General features: G+C 39.1%; 1 pseudogene; it reads left to right on the forward strand.

Moving 5' to 3' along the window:
- The first annotated feature begins 654 nt into the window (after nucleotides 1-654).
- LOC122111742 lies at nucleotides 655-1,153 on the forward strand (annotated as a pseudogene).
- Nucleotides 1,154-6,201: the final 5,048 nt, after the last annotated feature.

The raw sequence follows: 6,201 nt of genomic DNA on the forward strand, positions 1-6,201 counted from the left end.
TGCATCTAAAGAAGCTTTCCAAAATTGTCGGTCATCTGAGAATGTCTTTATTTCTCACAATTACTGAAGGATATTTTTCCTGATCCTGGAATTCAGAATTGACACTATTTTATATTTGAAAAATGTACCATTTCCTTCCAGACTTTCCTGGATTCAGAAGAGAAATGTGCTATGCTAGTATTTAAATCAGTGTTCCTCTATAGGTAAGATATTTCTCTCAAAATCCTATGAGGTGGTTTTTTAAAACAAATCTTTATTTACATAGCTTGTTTATGGTGTGGCTTGTTAAAGATATTTTTGGTGTTTGCTTGGCCTATTTTGTAGTTTTGGTTCCAATGATAATTTAGCTTTTAACATCCCGGAAGTGCTTATTTGGTGTACTTTGTTTGTCTATTACTAGAAGCCAAGTTGAAGCTGAGGAGCTTGCTACAGGGATAGACATTTTCCAAAACTGCATGCATGGTGATTTAGGAAGGTTCACAATTTATTCAGATTGATGTATTTTTCTTTTCCCAGTATTTACAATAAAAATTAACGAATAACCTCCATTGGAGGTGATTGGAGCTTGAGGCTTGCTGGCAAGAGTGGCTACAAGATCATGACCTGGAGCATCTGAGGTGAACAATAATAGCTCCTCAAATCTGTAATTAAAAAATGGCCGCCAAGGAAACAACACTGCCAAAAAGAAGGAAGAAACAGAGTGGAAACTGTGAAAAAGTTGAAGAACCAGAGATTGAAATATTTGAAGTGGAGAAAATAGTGGACCAGCATGTAATAGCAGGCAAGGTAGAATATCTCCTGAAATGGAAAGGATATTCAGATGCTGTTAATACTTGGGAACCAGAAGAAACTAGATTGTTGCTGACTTAGGGCTTTTAAAAATTCTCAAGGAGTAAGTTCATTTGCCAGTGAATATGATAATAGCACATCAAATGATAAAAGAGATGCTGGTGATAATCCAAGCGGCTTTCCTAGAGATCTTGAGCCTGAACGAATATTTGGTGTCACAGAACATAATGGAGAAATGGTGTTCTACATGAAGTGGAAAAATTCACATGAAACTGGGTTGGTTCCGGCAAAAGAGGCTAATGATAAATGCCTTGAAATTGTTACTGCTTTTTACAAATGGAGGCTGTATTGGCCAGGAAACTGAAACAGTAATTGTTTCCATATATCCATATGTATGTATACATACATATACACCCATATGTATACACACACATATATATCCATATGTATATATATGTATATATGTGTATATATGTGGGTATATGTGGGTATATATGTATGTATACATATATACACACATATATGTATATATGTACACACATATATACACACATATATATTGCAAAGGTATGTGTGTATAATATATATTCATTTCAAAATATACATGTCTATATATACCCATATATGTATATATATGTATATATACTCATATGTATATATATGTATATATGTGTATATATGTATATATGTGTGTATATATGGGTATATATGTATGTATACATATACACACATATATGTATATATGTATACATATATACACACATATATATTGCAAAGGTATGTGTGTATAATATATATTCATTTCAAAATATACATGTACAACCTGAGTCTTGCATTTTGCATTAATGTTGTGAAAAAATAACTACATTCTAATAAAATCAATTTGGTATGTTAGTTTTTTTTGGGGGGGGGGTCTGGTCGTGGGGCCTAAACTCTGGGCCTGGGTGCTGTCCCTCAGCTCTTCAGCTCAAGGCTAGCACTCTACCACTTGAGCCACAGTGCCACTTCCAGCTTTTTTTTTCTGCTTATGTGGTGCTGATGAATCGAACCCAGGGCCTCATGCATGCAAGGCAAGCGCTCTACCACTGAGCCACCTTCCCAGCCCAGTATGTTAGTTTTTAAAGCAGTATTTGGGGGTGTTTTGGATATTTTTGGCATCAAAAATAATAGGAATTTCTAGAGTTGTATAATCTACCAGAAAATAATATTTGCTTCCCCAGCATTCAAGAACCCTTTTTTTAATGTTAGCAATTTTTTTACTCATTACTTAATCAGAACAGCAGTCTTTTAAGTGCTATGTGGAATAGTTTTCCAGGTTGTTTGTATAACTGGAATTCCCCACCCAATTGCAGCAAGGGATTGCTAAGGGGAGTGGCAAGGTCCAGACCCCTAAGGCTTCCCTGCTGGTTGCAGTCAGAAAAAGTGCCCTAAGACTTGATGTCCTATTTGTCTGTCAAGACACGGTGCCAGTATTGTTCAGTAGGGCTTGTATTGTAAAGATTTCACTTTTGCTAGTTATAGGGTTCACTCCCATTAGTGTAGGTACTAAGGGAACTAAGTCAGGAATTTATCATTTGGACACAGCCCAAGAAGAGAGTTGATGTGTCTTCAACCTCCACAAAATAGCAGATCAAACTGGAGGTATAGGCCAGATGATTGAATGGTTTGCAAAAGGAAGAAAGCAATGCAAAATTTGAGGAATCCATGAATCAAAGTCTCATATCTCTTCATTTATTCATGCAAAGGCAAACTCAGACACACCAACATTCACACACAAACACAATGTATGTCAGAATTATGGTGTGTATGTTTTGCTTGATTCGAAGGAAAAGTTGATCTGGGGAAAATTCTGAGGCCTTATTCAAAATATAACTCAACTTCAAATGAACAGTGTGTAGTTCCAGTGGAACTTTGCTGGCTTAGGAATACAACTGGAACAATTCACCCCCCCCCCCATTAAAATACTACATTTCTCTCGGTTCTACTGTGTCTGAATGGTCTCTAGCCTAATTGGGAAGGTGAGGCCCAAGTGTCACTGCTTGTATGCCATGGAAAAATCTGGGCTACTAAAGACTCCATAGGGGCAGAGCAAAGCTGGGTGGGTTTGAGCTTCCACCTGCGGTGCATGCTGACACCTGCTGGGGGCCCTATAGGACCAAAGTATACAGGAGCTCTCTTCTGGCTCCACTATTGCAGAGGGAATTGCCTCCTAGTATTTTGTCCTGTCACTTGGTCCACAGGTCTGCTCCCCAGGTTTCCTTATGATGAGGTCACTGGGTAGAGAAAAATGGGATGCCAACTGCTGTTTGGGAGCAAGTTTAAAGTGTAAGCCATGGCCACCTTCATCTGCTGTGGGTTCCTCCTTCTGTGTTTCTCTCTAGGTGTTCAGTGATGCCAATGATTGATCAGAATACTCCTGTCTCTCCTACGTGGCACAATTATGGTTCCATCTAGTTCTTGAATGTAGAGGCCAACCAGTTGAGGAAGAAATTGTTTCCCTGGCCAGTGGATGCCACTTGATCTCAGCTTATGCACCTGAATGGACCATGTTTCCTATACTGGACTTAATATACCAAAAGGCATGCAAAGTTTCTCATACCTACTGGGTATGTGGTAGTCAAGTGGCATTTTGATTCAGTAGAGTGTGTGTTTTCATGTGGTATTTCTAATAGCTTTTGGTGACCAATCCTGGTATTCTAGGTAATTCTGGAGCAAAGGCTAATGTGGATGAAACTTGCTTTTACTTATGCCCAGGTAAAAAGTTGTCATGGCCTCAGTCTCTCCCCACAACTGTCTGTGAGTACCAGTGGCATGGCTCAAGGAATAAAGTGAAATCTAATGAAATCTAATGAAAAGAAATCTAAGCAAGAGGGAGCAAATCCCTGAATCCACCCCCTTGCACCACCCAGACACATCAAGCATCTGGGTCTGGCAGTGCTCCTCTTGTTAGCTTCAAAGCTCCAGATGGTCTAGGAAAAATTGTGAGACCTCATTCAAAATATAATTCAAGGCAAATGGCTGGGGTGTAGGTACAGGGTCAGTTTATGAGTACAAATCTAAACAACACACTAATTGCCCCCTCCCTCCAACAGAAAACCACATTCAGTTCTCTCGACCTGTCTATCATTGGTCCCTCACCCTAATTAGGAAGATGTGTAAGGGATTGCTTCTGCTTCACTCTTTGAATCTTTGAGTAACTAAAGATTTTGCAAGGGCAGGGCAATCATGTGAGGTTTGAACTGCTACCTGCATGGTCTGTAGATGCCTCCTTTGAGGTCTAAAGCTATTAGATGTGCACAAGCTCTGAGTTGGCAGCAGGAAATAGCCTCCTAGCTATGTGCCAGAGGAAGAGTCCGGAGATAAATAGCCATCCTAGGTACAAGTTGTATAAGTGGCCACTTTCAGTATTATTCTATCAAAATAGATGTGTAAATTCCTTTCAAAAACTCAGTCCCTGAAAGCTGTTTTCCCTGTTAGCTACCATATGGCTAGGAATGGCATGCCCAGTTCATGCTCACATAATCAACCTAGTGACAGCTTCTAAATTGGTTACTTGGAATCAGCACACCCCAGTTAGACAGTTTCCCCTGCAGACTAAGTATGGGCAGCCCAGGGAGCAGCTCCACAAATGAACTATTTGTTTTGTCAATCATTTGTCTTGAACTCAAGGACTGGGTGCTGTCCCTTAGCTTTTGCACTCAAGGCTAGCACTCTACCATTTTGAGCAACAGTTCCACTTCTGTTTTTATGTTGTTAATTGGAGATAACAATCTCAGGGACTTTCTGCCTGGGCTGACTTCGAACCACAATCCTCATGTCTCAGCCTCTTAAGTAACTAGGATGACAAGTGTGATCCACCAATGCCAGGGTAACAATGGACAGTTTTGAGCAAATAACAGTCTCTCCCCTCATTCTAGGAAATTGCTGTCAGTATGTAAATTTTAGAAAAATACTTTGAAGAAAACAAAACATTACACTTGATTAGTACTTGATGTGAATGGCAAATCAAATGAAAGTCAGATCTCTCATGGTTTTATGCCAGTACTGAGGCTTGAACTCAGGTCTTGGATGCTGTCTCAGAAGTTCTTTGCTTAAATTTAGCTGTCTACTACATGATCCACAGCTCTATTATTGTCTTTTTGGTGATAAATTGGAGATAAGATTCTCATCAGTTTTCCTCCCTGTCTGGCTTTAAATGATCACTATCGAATCTCAGCCTCCTAACTAGCTAGAATTACAGCCATGAGACTCAAGTGCCTACCTATCAGGTTTTTAAAATAACCTACAGAATTTATCATCATGTCTAACAAATTTACTTACAGTGTTTCTTGGCTAAATATCACAGGGTTTTGTCTAACTCTCTGTGTCTTTTTTGCATTTGTTTTTGTTTTGTGCCAGTCTGAAGATTCTGCTGAGAGCCTAGGTGCTATCCCTTAGCTTTCCTTTTAGGGGTGGCACTCTGCTATGTGCAGCCATGGCTGCACTTCCAGTCTTTTGCTGGCTAACCATTCTTATTTCCTCTTCAGAAAAAGTCTGTGTTTAAGTCTTCAACCCACTTATTAATCAGGCGATGGTTTCTTTGAGGATTTGTTGTTGGGGGATTTAATATTTTGAGTTCTAATTATATTTTATATGAGGCATTTTTCTGTTGTATGGTTAGTGAAGATCTCCCAATCTGTGGGCTTTATATTTATCTTGCTAGCTCTGTCGTTTGCAATTAACAAGCTCTGTAGTTTCATGCAATCCCATTTTTCCAACCTTTGATTTGTTGTGTTCCTGGGTCTCTATTAAGAAAATTTTGGCCTGTTCCAAGGAGACCTAGAATCTCTCCTATTTTTTCCTGCAATGTTTTCAGGGTGTCTGCTTTTATTTCAAGGTCTTTGATCCATTTGGTTGATTCTGGCACAGAGTGATATATGAGGATCTAGCTTTAGTTTTCTACAGGTGATTAATCAATTTTGCCAGCACCATTTATTGAAGAGGCTGTCTTTCTTCCATTCTATTTTTTTAGCTCCCTTATCGAAGATTAGGTGGCTATAGGTCTGAGCGTTCATTTCTGGGTCTTCAGTCCTATTCCATGGGTCCTCAGGTCTGTTCTTGTGCCAGTACCAAGCTATTTTGATTACTATGGCTTTGTAGTAGAGTTTGAAATTTGGTATTGATATTCCTCCAGCACTGTTCTTTCTGCTAAGGATTGTTTTTGCTATTCGGGTTCTTTTATTGTTCCATATGAATTTTTGGAATGCTTCTTCTCTTTCATTGAAGAATAAGGTTGGGATATTGATGGGTATTGCATTGAATCTGTAGAAACCTTTGGCAGTGTAGCCATTTTCAAGATGTTAATCCTCCCAATCCAGGTACATGGAGGATTTTCCATTTCCTTAGTTCTGTTTTAATTATTTTTTCAGGTTT

The sequence above is a fragment of the Dipodomys spectabilis genome, unplaced genomic scaffold (assembly GCF_019054845.1).
Source record: "Dipodomys spectabilis isolate Male_0828 unplaced genomic scaffold, ASM1905484v1 ptg000087l, whole genome shotgun sequence".
NCBI lineage: Eukaryota > Metazoa > Chordata > Mammalia > Rodentia > Heteromyidae > Dipodomys > Dipodomys spectabilis.